This window comes from Arvicola amphibius, chromosome X (genome assembly GCF_903992535.2).
Source record: "Arvicola amphibius chromosome X, mArvAmp1.2, whole genome shotgun sequence".
NCBI lineage: Eukaryota > Metazoa > Chordata > Mammalia > Rodentia > Cricetidae > Arvicola > Arvicola amphibius.
This window is the reverse complement of record NC_052065.1, coordinates 116,505,447-116,519,282: the sequence shown is the minus strand read 5'-3', so window position 1 is coordinate 116,519,282 and position 13,836 is coordinate 116,505,447. Positions and strand designations below refer to the sequence as shown.

The 13,836-nt window shown below is 43.3% G+C and overlaps 1 long non-coding RNA gene across 18 annotated transcripts in view; it reads left to right on the top strand.

The window, feature by feature from the left end:
- LOC121677036 overlaps positions 1-13,836 on the top strand; it is a 60,229-nt gene that overhangs the window by 10,321 nt on the left and 36,072 nt on the right. For 16 of the 18 annotated variants that reach the window (XR_006020693.1, XR_006020695.1, XR_006020690.1 and 13 more), the window contains 2 exons: positions 6,208-6,364; positions 9,842-9,988. This is a non-coding gene — a long non-coding RNA (uncharacterized LOC121677036). Of the gene's footprint in view, positions 1-6,207; positions 6,365-6,864; positions 7,056-9,841; positions 9,989-13,836 lie in introns of all 18 variants that reach the window. The other 2 variants (XR_006020692.1, XR_006020701.1) reach the window with 2 other exon arrangements.

Sequence of the window (13,836 nt, the reverse complement as noted above, 5' to 3'; positions counted from 1 at the left end):
CATGTGGTGCATATAGTGAGAAGAACCCCCTGGGCACTCCCAAAACTTAAGGGTTTTGGCCAAAAGGCTGCCAGCAATTCAACACACAAACTCTATGGCCTAGGTCTTTTTTTTTAGAAAATGGGAAATTACTTTGGAGATGCAAAGATGAACCAAAAAAGGACATGGTTTGTTACCTGGAGAGGTACTCCTGGTTTTGAGGTCCCATGTTTTTCTTTTTCCTTTTTTTAAACTTAATATAAAATTTTCTTAGATTTAGATCTTTTTTGATAAGTTGGGAAAATACCAGAGATGTGATGCCCAGAGAGTGAGCGGAGTGGGAGATGCTTGATTTATTGTGTTGTTTTGCTTGTTTCATCAGTAGGCTGGCAAAGAGATCAGTAGAAATTCTGCATCGGGTGAGACTACAGTTCTATAGGAAACAAAATTACTAGTTTTTTTTTTTTGTTTGTTTGTTTGTTGAGATACCTTTTCTCTCAGTTGTTTTGGTGCTTGGCCTGGCTATAGCTTTGAAGCCTGTCCTGGGAACTAGCTCTTGTAGACCAGGCTGGCCTCGAACTCAGAAATTCCCCGGCCTCTGCCTCCCGAGTGCTGGGATTAAAGGTGTGCGCCGCTATCGCCTGGCTTATTAATTAGTTTTTGAGATATGGTCTCTCAATATAGCCCTGCCTGTAATTTTGGAGGCCAAAATTAGTTCAGGCAGGCCTGGAACTCACAGCGATTTGCGTGCCTCCGCTTCCCAGGTGCTGGTATTAAAGGCTTGTGCCAGGAGAAGCGACCCAAAATTACTTAAAAAAAAAAAAAAAATACTTGATAGGCATAATGATATCCAGCCTATGTTTTGTTTTAGGTGGAAAACAAAAAAATTAGAGATTTCTTTGATTTTTTTTTTTCTAATGACCTATTAGCGATGTTTTCAGGAGCTTGAACTGATTCATGAACCCCCCCCCCTTTTTTTTTTGGTCGCGAAGGGCGGGAGGAGGACGGCTTGCTGAGGTTGCTGAAACACTAAGGAGCGCTACTGCCATCATGCGGACGTAGTGTTAAACCAAATAGCGCAATTACTGCATTATCGTGAGGACTTCCGGTTTATACAAGTTCACTCCGTATAGAAGGCCAGCCGGCCCCAACTTTAAACTGGTCCACCCTTTTTCTTCTCTGTTAGTCCAGTAGTTTTGGGCAAAAGCTTGATGTTGACCTGAAAACAGATTTATCCATGGTGAAAAAGGCCGGAGCAGCCCGCAACTTTCCGGAAGTTATGGTGCGGGACTTTGGTGGCGGAAGCCTTGAGCCTACCGGGCCTTACTTAAGCTGTGTATTATTCCTTTATTTTACCTTTTCCTTATGCAGTGTTACTGCATAAGAAACTGATTAAGTGAAAGTGTTACCCGCCAACTCCCCAACTCCGTGGATTTGTTTGTTTTGGCAGCTTTCACTGAGTCCAGGCTGCCCAGGAACTTAATGTAGCCAAGCTCTTAATCCTGCTGTTTCTGCTTCCACCTCCCAGCTTCCAGGAACTTAGCACTTAGTGCCTGTTTGGAGGTGCTATTTTAAAGCAGCATATGTGCTTGCTCAGGTATATGGACACAGCAAAAGTCTATCTCATTGCCTTGAACAAGGAGAGCAATTGGAGAAGGGTTAAAGGCTAAGTTGGCCTCAGGATCTGAGTTCATTCATTTCCTCGGCCCCAAAATTGAAAATTTGGTTTGGGGCCAATAAATAGAAGATTACAAGGAAAGAAGCAGTGCTAATATTAACATCAAAATAACACACTTGACGTTTTTCTTTCATGGAAATTTGCAATGGTAGAGTAGCATCAACTAGATAAGTGAAGTAAAATTCATATCTTTAGTATCTTTGATCAAGCCATTTCGCCATAGTCGATCCTGATACTTTTTTTACGAGGTCCTAACTAAAATAAGTATTGGCAGTATTGTACATGTTTTTAATAATACTAATGATTTTTATTTCATTTTTCTACTTTCGTTATCTTCGGGACTCCACTCAGGAGAATTTTGAGAACTGAAGACTTCTGTTGTGTGTGGTCTTAGGAATCCTTTCGCTAGTTTCCCACTGATCATTACGATAAATGAAGATTTTTTTAAATGTAAATTTATTGTACAGGATAATAAGTTTCCTGTGACATTTTCATTTACCTTTAGCGTGCTTCGAGTTTATGCATCCGCAGTACCCTAACTTCCCTCCTCTTAGCCTTTTTCTGTTCCTAGTAAACCCCCATCTACTTTCGTGGCCCTTGTTCCCCTCAGATTGCACATGACAGAAAATGAGTGGTACTTTTCTTCCTAGATATTACATCTTGTCTTCAGTAGCTGGAAGACTAAGTGATCCAGCGTTCTGGCCAACCATAAACAACAACAGAAAAGTGTATTAGATCTCAATCTGCTTTCCTAATGTAGACATGACTAGCTGGTACGGCCTGTCTGTTATCCCTTTCGATATCTATGAGGAAGTAGTTGTGTTAAAATCATGACAAAAAGTGTGATCAACTCCTGCTTGTGATTTCTATATATTTGAGAAATTTACTGCTCAGAGTGACATGGCGCCCAAGAAAGATATCTGAGAATGCCTTCTAGGAATCCAAAGCAAATCGGGACTTTCTGATAAGCCTCTTATTTTTTTAAAAAATAATTCTCTGGTTTTTTTTTTTTTTTCTTTTGTTGTTGTTTGAGACAGGAGTGCCTCATCTCCTGTCTTTACCTTGTCCTGGGGTTACAGGGATGTGCCACCATGCTTGGTTTGCTATGCTGGGGATGGTGTCCAGGGTCTCCCTGCTTACATATTTAATCCTCCCTGGGGTTCCCCCCCCACCCCGTATTATTTTCCGTGCACATCTCTCCCTCCCTCCTTTAGCTCCTTGACTTTAAATCCCCAGCTGCCTTTGCTGAATTCAGGATTGAGCCTGATTTATTTCTTCCCCCGTTGAGAAATTCCTGTAGCTATACTCTTGGTTGCTTTAACGATGATCAAAGTAATTCTGTCATTAATATTAGTAAGTCAAGTCATGATGCTTACAGATGGCCTATTTCTGGCACTGATTTTTCTGAATTTCTTTATTTCCTTTAGGCCAGGCTTACGAAGATTTGCTCATAAAGCAATCATATATAATCCCAAGAAATCAAGATTATTGCTGAGACTGTAGTGAGGTAGACCTCGATTTGGTTTCAAACAGAAACTAAGAATTTACTGTGAACTTATCCAAACAAATCAAATGTAAAGCAGCCTCCATGTTTCTTGGTGCCTTTGTCTCTGATTAGGTTTTTTTTTTTTTTTTTTTTTTTTGAGATGGGATAAGCAGGGGAGGAGTAGGCATATGCACAAATACCCGGAGCGCTTCTGCAAACTTGCTAGTTTCTTTAAGAAAGAAAAGCTGCCTAGTCTGGTGGCACAGCTAATGGCAGCGAGATTTAATTCCAGCTCTTGAGTGGCTGGATCTGGCAGATTTTGGTGAGTTCTAGGCTGCTGGTTAGGTCTACGTAGTGAGTCGCAGTGGCCAATTTACTGGACAGGTACCGCGGTGGAAATTTATCTTGAGAAAAGGCGAAAGTCCGAACTGAGTGGTTTTAGTCCTTAATTTGGCCGAGAAGGAAAACAAAAGTAAAATGGCTGCTCTAGTAGCGGGCTCCACTGATTTCGACAAGATGGAGGACGGTCTAATTTCTTGGCTTTTTTTTTTTTTTTTTATCTCAGAGTGGCGGTTTTATTTTTTCAGACTACGAAGGGCGGGAGAGGATGCGGCTGACATGGAGGTGCTGGCGCTCTCTGGAGCACTACTGCCATCATGCGTCCAGAGTTTCAGGGACACAACAAACAGCTTCTTGACTATTCAATGCCGAGCTCGCTCCAGGCATTCTTGGTTAGGCATGGGCATATTCTATTCTGTGTTAGCGATAGTTCGCTAGGCACAGGCGTATTTCTAAGGCCCCAAGTACAATCCGAACCCAAGAACTATTTGTGTAGAACCTGGACCGCGAGATGCCTGCATACAGGGACTCGTCACAGGAAGTCCTGGGGCGGGACTTCTGTTTTGAGAACAATCAATCAGCATTTGTTAATTGCGTCCTAGAGAGGATTTACAGGCCTCAGGGTTGTCTTTTCTCTGCCGACATCCACCAAGTTTAGCCCCTGAAGCACAAAGGGAAGTAAAACAGGTCCGATTGAACAATGTTCAGTGGAAAATTACCAGTTACAAAATGCTAACCATCCAAGTTCCTAGGCCTTTGTCTCTAGATTCTGATTCTGATTCGTATTAGAATCACTATTGGGCTTGGAGGGCGGGAGTAAGCAGTCAAGGGGGCCCTTGTGACTGTCTGTGGAGCACTATTGCCATCATGCAGGAATAATTACAGTACACACAGCACCATTACAGCTTCATTCCCATGAGTCTAGCAGTGGGGAAAGAATCCTGGAAGGATACTCCTGGCTTAGACTTTGGGGCCCAATGCCTTTCCCCTGAGGCAAGAGGAGAAACTTGGACAGCAGTATACTCTTAGTGTTAAAAATGAAGTGTAAGGGGCCAACAGAGGACCTGCAGGTGCTTAGGCTAGCAGACAGGAAGTTGCGGGTTGGCGTTTTGGTCCTTTTATCTGGGGCATGAACTTTGGACTCTTGGTGGGGATGCCTGTCTCCTGCTCCTTGTAGTATGAGTCAGCAGGATTGTCAGTAGTGTCCTAACAGGCAACATCTCACACTCTAGCCCAATATACCCAGGAACACATTATGCAACCCAAGCTCCTCTCAGAGCTCCATGTCTGCATTGCTAAGGGAAAGTGGAAGGCTGCAAGTACAGGACGCAATGAGGTGTGAGAACGCTAGCATGCGAACGCAGTTAAACTATGGGAAGTAGCGGTAGGCCGCTAATGTAGGAAATGCTTGTGGCTTGTGTCCATGCCCTAGTGTGACATGGTGAAACCCTGAGGATCAGTCATCTCTCCAGTTGGAATTCGTAGTCATTTCAGTACATGGGTTGGCTATCTCATGGCATTGGTGTGAGAACAGCAAGACCAGGCCGGGGCCCAGTCCTCAGTGAGGCAGGAGCAGACCTCAGGAGCAGCCAGTTGTTTAGAGGCTTGGAGGGCCTGAGGAGAATTGAAGCCTCTTGGTGGTTTTACATGCACAAGAAAGATGAGGACCAAGGAGTTTAGGGGTTGGCAGGAGGACAGTGCATTGGGGCCTAGCCTTAGACACATGCTGTTAGCATGTCCATGGAAGGAAAGAGAGGAGAATGAACAAAGCAGTGTTTTTAAAACATAACATCAATGTCAATGATATACTTAGGGCAATACTTAACTAAAGATATGACAGGGTAATAACAATGAACATGATTGAATATTGCTGAAAGATTTGAAGGTGACAGACATGACCAAGAGATACATTCCATGTTTGTGGGGTAGAAAGCTAACTATAGTTAATTTGGCCATATTACCAGAAGGGATTTTCAGTGATGTGGCAGACCTCATTGTCCTAATGACCATTGTGCAGTATGTCTGACCCTAAAGGTCATATGGAATTTTGATAGACCGAGGAATCCAAAATGATCTTAAAATAACCAATATACAGCATCGAGATCTCATAACTTAGTGTCACAGGGGCATTAAGCTAAGAAGTACATTACGTACATTAATCTAACAAGTATATTTGTGGCATGTAGACAGGTTGGTGAACTCTATTGCAAATCCAGAACCACTGAGGCAGAATCTCAGCATTGAGCTTAAGCGACCCTGGAACACATTGTGTAGGCCAAGCGCCTCTCAAAGTTCCATGTCTTTCTTGCCAAGGGAAAGCGTTAAGACTAAAGTATGATAAACAATACAGTCTAAAAACAACAGTATAAAAACAACAACATGTGTGCACTTAAGCTATAGGAAAGAGCAGTGGGCCGCCTGTGTTCCCTTGGGATAGGAAGGAGCCCTGAGAGAAACTCTGTGATATATCCTGTTGGAAATCAGAGACATTGCAATATACACGTGTTTCTCCTTGTAGGGATTTGTCCAGCATTCAGGATTGACGGGTACCTGTGCCACTAATGTCAGCCTCTCACTGGGCACACAGGCCCATTTTCTAGATCTCTTGTGCAGATCTGCAGTGGTGTATGACAGCCAGGGGTGCTGCGGTGTCAAGGTAGATAATAACAATTAGATTTGCTTTCCTTTAAGCACTGTGGTGACAACATTTTTTTCCCCTACCTAGAACTGGATGCCTAGTTCTGCAAGTCGAGACCAGAAAGCAGTCAGCCACTCTGAGCAAGCACTGGATGGAGAAGCTGCTGGGTGCAGACCAGGAGAAATGCAAGATTGGACCATTGACAGAAGACTGGCTTCTTCCAAAGAGAAAGTGAAAGAGGAAGGTGGTGCCTCAGATCTCACTTCCATCTCTTGCTCCTTCTTCCTTGCATTGTTTTGAGATGGATTTATCTGCCCATCTACTTATGTATCTATCTATGGGCTTGTTTTTGTCTTTTGCTACTGGAGGTCCAAAGCAGGTGCAGACCCATTAGATACGGCATTGATTTGATATGAATGAAAAATAGAAGCTAAGTTCTCAGAGTGCAGCATGCACCCAAACAGGGAACAAAAAAAGCAAGGCTCATTCAGTTACTGGACTGACTTTGCAAGTTTTTTTTTTTTTTTTTTTCCGGTCTTGAAAGGCGGGAGAAGAGATGCATATAGGGTGCCTTCTCTATTCTGGGGCAACACTGCCCTCTTGTGGAAATCGTTTCATACATACCCTGCCGTGTGCAGACACAGCTTTGTAAATCGGCTTCTACCCATTTGGAAGGTGAGGGTCAGGGGATTTTTAAATAACCAAGTTTGCCTGGCCTCATGCCATTTTTTTGTTTTTCTGTAGGCAAACTGGAATGAGGAGCCCTTTTAGAGTCTTAATATAAACCCTGTTGACTGAAGGCCCCGTGACCAGTGCACAGCTGTCGTGAGGTCCAAAAACAGAAAGTGGAGGGGCTGGGTTTGCACGGCAGATCGCAAATTGAATCTACTAGCTCATATCTTGGGGCAGGAAGGTGCCTCCTTCTCCAGGTTCTGGTGAGCAAACTGAACGGAGTCGAGGAAGCCCATGTAGGCTTCTAGTTGTCTTGTAATCGCCATCTTCCGCCATGATTAAGAATCATGGGAATGAAGCTTAGCTGAGTGGCGCTGTGAGTTGTGAAACTCCATCCTCCTGATGGCAGTAGAGCTCCATGAAGGATCTGGTGAGCGCTGGTCTCCCGCCCTTCCTGTCTGAAAAAACGCCACCCAGAACAAAAAGCCCATAGAAGATGGCTGCTCAGAGTCTTACCCAGCTCTGAGCAATCTGAAAGCCAAATTTTTTGTGTTTTGTTTTCCACTTTCATCAAAAGTGACACCTAAACTTAGCAGATTAGCAGGATTCTTTTTGTTATGTGGAGCATGTTTCATTCTTTATAACTCTTCTTACCCATGCAAGATACCTAAGCTGTTCTTAAAATTTTGGTCCCATATATTTGTTGTAGGTTTTACACAGTGAAGTTTTGCTAGGAGATGGAGGAGGAAAGAATTATGTTACCCCATGCTGTGCAACGGCTGTACATGAGGGGTTCCTTGCTTACTTAGCATGCCCTAGGCACCTGACATTCATTTAGTACTACTGATTTCTGTGACTATACTTTGTATTTAGCCACTTTGCTTAAAGTGTTTATCAGGTTTAGGCGTTTCCTAGTGGAATTTTCAGGATGACTTCTGTCTACTGTCATCTTCTACAAGTAAAGATACCTTGACGTCTCCTATCCAGTGTATCCTTTGCTCTCCTTCAGTTGTCTGATCCCTCAAGGGAAGACTTCCTAAGGAGAGACAGGCCCCACCTAAGAGGCTGGGACAGGGAATTGGATGCGATGTGGCATGCTCAGTGGTAGGAAACAAACCCACTTACTACTTTGAGGGGGGCGACTTAACTTAAGATAAAAGATTCAGAGATGCCTGCACCAACATACCTGGCTTTCAACTAAAGGCCTTTCAAACTTTGTATGGCTTTGAAGAAAATTGCTTAGAAATCCACAATCAAAAGTACCAGGTTTTTTTTTTTTTTTTATTAACCTCTTTTGAGCTTCTACTTAAATCTTGGAGAGCACAGTTTTCTTTTGCTATGTTTTTCTTCCTACTTCCCTTGAGAGCAATGCTTGCATTGACATTAAAACTGTGTGTCAACTCCAAAGTTTCCTCAAAAAATAGAGGTATCATGGTGCAGTTTAGATGCATTTTTTTCCTAGTATTTAGTTTTATTTATGAGACAAAAGTTTTATAGGTACTGCCCTGTGATCTCTCTGGGTGGAATTTATACGTTCCATCTTCCCTTCATAAAATTTTTCTCTTTTGTGCTTTTATGGTGGCTTCCTGTGAAGGTCTAGACCTACCAATTGTGACATTGACAGAAAATTAGAAAATTAAAATGCAAGCTAAGCTCTCATTAAATCTCTTCTCCCTTCTCAACAAGTTCTGGCTGTTACAGTTTTGCACTCTGCTTTTGTACTGTACGTTTTTTTTTCATACTGGAAAGGCGGGAGCAGAGCAATGCACGACCGTTGCCCTCTTTGCGATGTGGCCACAGTGCCATCATGTGGAATGTGTTTCGTTTATGCTTGCGCATGCACACACTGCTTCCTCAAGTCTTTCTCTGGCCATTCTCTAAAGCCAGGGACAGCATGATTTTTCAGTTGCTGAGCCTGGCCTCTTTCGTGTAGGCAGGCTGGAATCATGGGATCCTAGAGACCTTAGTGTCCTAGGGCTCACTGACTAGGGCACAGCTGTCCCGAGATCCATGAACTGGAAGTGGGGGGTGGGGTTTGCACTGCTCCCCTTGCAATAGGAATCTACTAGCTGGTGTCCTAGGGCCGGAACGCACCCTATTCTCCAGATTCTGGTGAGAAAATTCTGCAGTCCATCTATCTGTTGGGGCCTGGATAGAAGGCACGGAACTGAGTTGGCATGTACAGTTGTAGTTGTCTGCAACCGCCATCTTCCGCCATGGCTAAGAATAATGGGAAGGAAGCTCAGTGGCGCTGTGAACAGTTGTGGAGCTCCATCCTGATGATGGCAGTAGAGCTCCATGTCGAGGAGCTGGTGAGCATTTGTCTCCCGCCCTTCCTGTCTGAAAAAACGCCACCCAGAGACAAAAGACCAAAGAAGTTGGCTGCCCTGAGTTTTGTCTAGTTCTAAGAACTTCTTATGTCCTATTTTCCTTGTTCAGTCAAAGTGAGACCTAAATTTAGCAAAAGAGGATATTTCTTTTTTTATAACATTTCATTTTTACCCTTGCCTGATACTTAAGGTGTTCTTACACTTTTGGTCCCGTTAATTAGTTGTTGGTTTTGTACAATAAAGTTATGCTGAGAGATTGGGAAGCAAAGAATTATTGTGTTACCTGCTGCAGTGCAATGGGCACAGATGAGGGGATCATTGCTTACACAGCATGTCCTAGGCATTAGAGTTGGGTTTTTGGTTTATTTATTTATTTTTTTCTAGACAGGTTTTCTCTGTAGTCAAATTTGGATGGAAATTTATTAGATATTTAGTGTTATTTATAGGACAAGTTCATAGATCCAACTCTGTGATCTCTCTGAGTGGAACTTATCATCCTTTCAATATATGCATTATTCCAATACTATGGAGCATTAAACCTTGAGACCTAGCTAGGTCATCACAGCGGGTGGTCAACCTCCAGCTGCACACCCAAGTCCTGCTTCCTGGATTAGGATGTGGGTTGGGTCCCTGGGAATCTGTGAAGTGAATCTGGCAGAGAACCAGGTTTGCTGGTTTCTAGATTGGATTGACTGGCTGCATTTTCTTATTCTATCTAGAACCGGAGCCTAAGATTTAACCTCGAGCCTAAGACAATCCTATACCAGCATAGGCACTGGAGGTAGAATGCGGCTGGAGAGGAGGAAACTCAAGGCTTGATCACTGACTGACCACTGACTGCTTCAAAACACAGGAGGCCACAGAAGGTTGGCGCCTCAGCTCTCCATCTCCTTCCCTTTCCCTCCTGCTTCGATAAGTTTCCATGTACTTCCCTTCTTCCCTCCTTTGGGTTTTTGTCTTTAGTGTTTTGGTGGTGGATTCAGATGAAGGAACAGAGCTACTATTTGTGGCACTTAGATAAAATTAAAAGGGAGGCTAACCTGTCAGTGAATCACTTTTGCTCTCTCTGAAGGAAGAAGACAGAATTGCTGCAGTTGCTGAACTCTGCTTTTTTTTTTTTTTTTTTTTTTTTTTGCATTGCAGTTTTTTTCAAATCGGGAAGGCGGGGACGGAGAGAGGTATGCCTGGTACCTTCCTTACAAAGGGGCAACACTGCCATCATGTGGAAAGTGTTTCAAACATTCTCTTGTGCATGCACACATTGCTAACTCAATGCTACTTCTAGGCATTTTGAAGGTGAGGTTCAGGGAGAGGGGACTCTTATTTTTGGCCTCATACCATTTCCTTTTTCTGTATGCAGGCTGAAATCATGATTCATTTTAGAGCCTTAATGTAAACTTGATTGAGGGCCCAGTTACTAGTGCACAGCTGTCATGAGATCAGGAACAGGATGTGGAGGGGCGGGGTTTGCACTGCTCAGTTTGCAATAGGAATCTATTAGCTTGTGTCCTAGGGCAGGAAGCCAACTCCCTCTCCAGGTTCTGGTGAGAAAACTCTACAGTCCATGTTTCTGTTGGGGACTGAATAGAAGTCACGGAACCCGAGTTGTTGTAGTTGTCTGCAACTGCCATCTTCCGCCATGGCTAAGAATCATGGGAAGGAAGCACAGCTCAGTGGCGCTCTGAGTTGTTAAACTCCATCCTGATGATGGCAGTAGAGCTCCGTGGAGGAGCTGGTGAGCATTTGTCTCCCGCCCTTCCTGTCTGAAAAAACGCCACTCAGAGACAAAGTCCTTAAAGAAAATGGTTGCCAGTATCTTTGCATAGCTCAGTAGTGTGAAAAGGGGTTCTGTTACTAAACAGTGCACTGAGCTCCTGACATCTAGTTGGAGAGAGAGAGAGAGAGAGAGAGAGAGAGAGAGAGAGAGAGAGAGAGAGAGAGAGAGAGAGAGAGAGAGAAACGCAATATTATTAGTAAATGGGTTAAGACCATGATGGATAAACCCACAGGAACAGCTGATCATAGCTAGGTAGTGACAGCTCACTGAGTCTGAACTGACAGCTGGAAAACCTGCATAGTACTCAAATAGGCCCTCTGAATGTGGGACAGTTGTGTGGCTTTGGCAGTTAGTGACTGGTCGGTAACCAGTATGAACTGGCTTTCTTATGTCAGTTCTCTATGGAAGGTGAACTTGCTCAACATGGATACAGTGGGGAGGGCCTTAGTCCACCCTCAACTGAAGGTGCCAGGCTTTGCTGACTCCCCATGTGAGGCCTAACCCTCTCTGAGGAATGGATGTGGAATGGGGTGGGGGGTAAGGTGGGCCAAGTAGGAGGAGGGAGGTCTTTCACATCTACCCAAAATGAAGTTTCTGTTTCAGGGATATTTCCCATTTTGTTCATTTTTTCCCCTCTTTTTCCTTTGCCTAGCGGTTTTTAAATATCTGGTATTCTTTTTGTAATTTTTATTCAGTCAAGGTGCTCTCTGAGATTTAGAAAGAAATTCATATGAAGTTAAGACTGCAGTTCAATGGATTTAGCTGCTGGATACAATGCTTGGGTTACTTACTCTAGGCCCTCTTTTGAGTCTCAATTCTGTGGTTGCTAAGCAAATTCATGTAGTAGTTATGTGCCTGGGGAAACGTCCCAATTCCTAAAATTGTGAGAAGTATCTATGCAGCAAATCTTACTAATAGTACGGTTAGAATGGAAAATTAGAAAATAGTTGATGAGATTCATAATCATATCTAATTATTATGCTGAGATGATTTTTTAATTTTCATTATTAAGTTATTGCTTGTTTTCCAGTCTGGGTTTCTTTATATTTCCTTGGGAACATCCTCTGTTGTCCAGGCTGGTCTCGAACTCAGAGATCCACCCGTTTCTCCCTCTGTCAAGGTGTGTGTCACCACCTCCTGGCTTATTAATCATTTTTACAGAATTATTTTCTACATGACGCCACCACTGCCCAGCATGTGTGTGTATTCTGGAAGCTAAGAAAATTCACTGAATATATATGTATTGCCCATGGACATCAGATTCCACAATTTCTGAGAGAATAGTTGGCCTTTCTGAAGCCTGCATTCACTAATCTGTACTATACACTTCATATTGCTTTTAAGTATTATACCTCATTCAACTGTATATACCTCTATCTCTTCAACTTATGCCATAGACACATAAGCACAAGAAAGGCATACACAGAATTTAAAAAATGCTTCAGTTGCTTCCTCTTGCTGTTGACGGAAACTAATGCTGAGTCCTGCAGTATGCACAGAAGCAGATTTGTGGACCACTAGATCATGAATGGGATGTCTCCACATCCTTCCCATCAGGGCCAAGGGAAATGTGCAGAATAGAAGGGAAATAGGTTCTAAGAGCCAGAGGGCATGGATGATACCAGCAGAGCTGACACACATGCACTCAAAGACTGGCAGCCCATACAGGGTCTGCGTAGCATGCACATGGTCCCAGCACTGTGACTGGAGAGTGTACACTGAGTTCCCCAAACACTCCAATTCATGCCCGCAGGGAAGGAAATTTGAGATTTCTCTGATGGAGTCTCATTGGTTATATAAAGTATACTTATGGTAGGTCTTTCCTTTGCGCACTGGTCTTGTTTGTCCGTTATGATTTCTGATTGTGTTTTTATGGATTTTGGTTTCTACATGTGTTTTATCTGTACATGACACTTGTTCTTTTTCTTTTTAAAAATTCTTTTTCTTTTCTTTCTTTTTTTGAGATAGAATCTGTATAGTTCTGACTGTCCTAGACCTCACTATGTTGACCAGGCTGACCTAGAACTCACAAAAAGCTTCCTACTCTGATTCTTGAATGCTCGGATTAAAGGAGTGAGTCACCATATAGGCTCTTGCTTTTTTTTTAAAGAGAGAAAGAATGGAGGCCTGACATGAGATGGGTGGGGAGTAGGGAGGGAATCTGGTAGATGGGGAAAGGGAAACCATCATCAAAATATATTATTGTACAAAGAAATCAATTTTCTATTGAAAAGAAACTACTTCGTAACAAAGGAATGTGCTTTCTTTCCATTATAAATGGAGAACTGAAGGATGAGCAAGACTTCCTCTGTTTCCCGCTGGAAATTCATAGCAAGTGCAGGGACTACAGTTTACAAAGCTGGGACAAAGATGGGAGTTGTCTTTGATGCTTCTTAGGTCTTTAGACAAAGAGTTGCCAACAGTTTGATTCAGTAAGGAATCAAGGCAAGCTACAAGGTAGAATGAGAGCACAGCTAGCTATGTAGTTACTTGGTAGCTCAATCTGGTTTGCTTTTTAAATTATTTGTCTTACATCCTGACCAGATTTCCCTCCATCCTTTCCTGCCATTCTGTCCCTCCACTGCCCTCCCCATCCTTCCAATGCACTCCTCTGGTTCTATTCAGAAAGGGACAGGCATCCTATATCCATAGGACAAGGCATGGCACGTGCTCTACAGTAAGACTGTACACTTCCCTTTGTAATAAGGCTGGGCAAGGGAACCCAGTATGAGGAATGGATTCCTAAGAGCCTCCAAAGCCTTAGGGACAGCCTCTGCTCCCACAGTCATACATGTAGAGGGCCTAGGTCAAGTCCATGCAGGCTCCCTGGTTTTTGGTTTAGACACTGAGTGGCCATGACTCGGGCTAATTGTTTCTATGGGTTTTCTTGTAACTCTTCCAGCTCCTACAATCCTTCCTCCTCTCCTTAGCAGGATT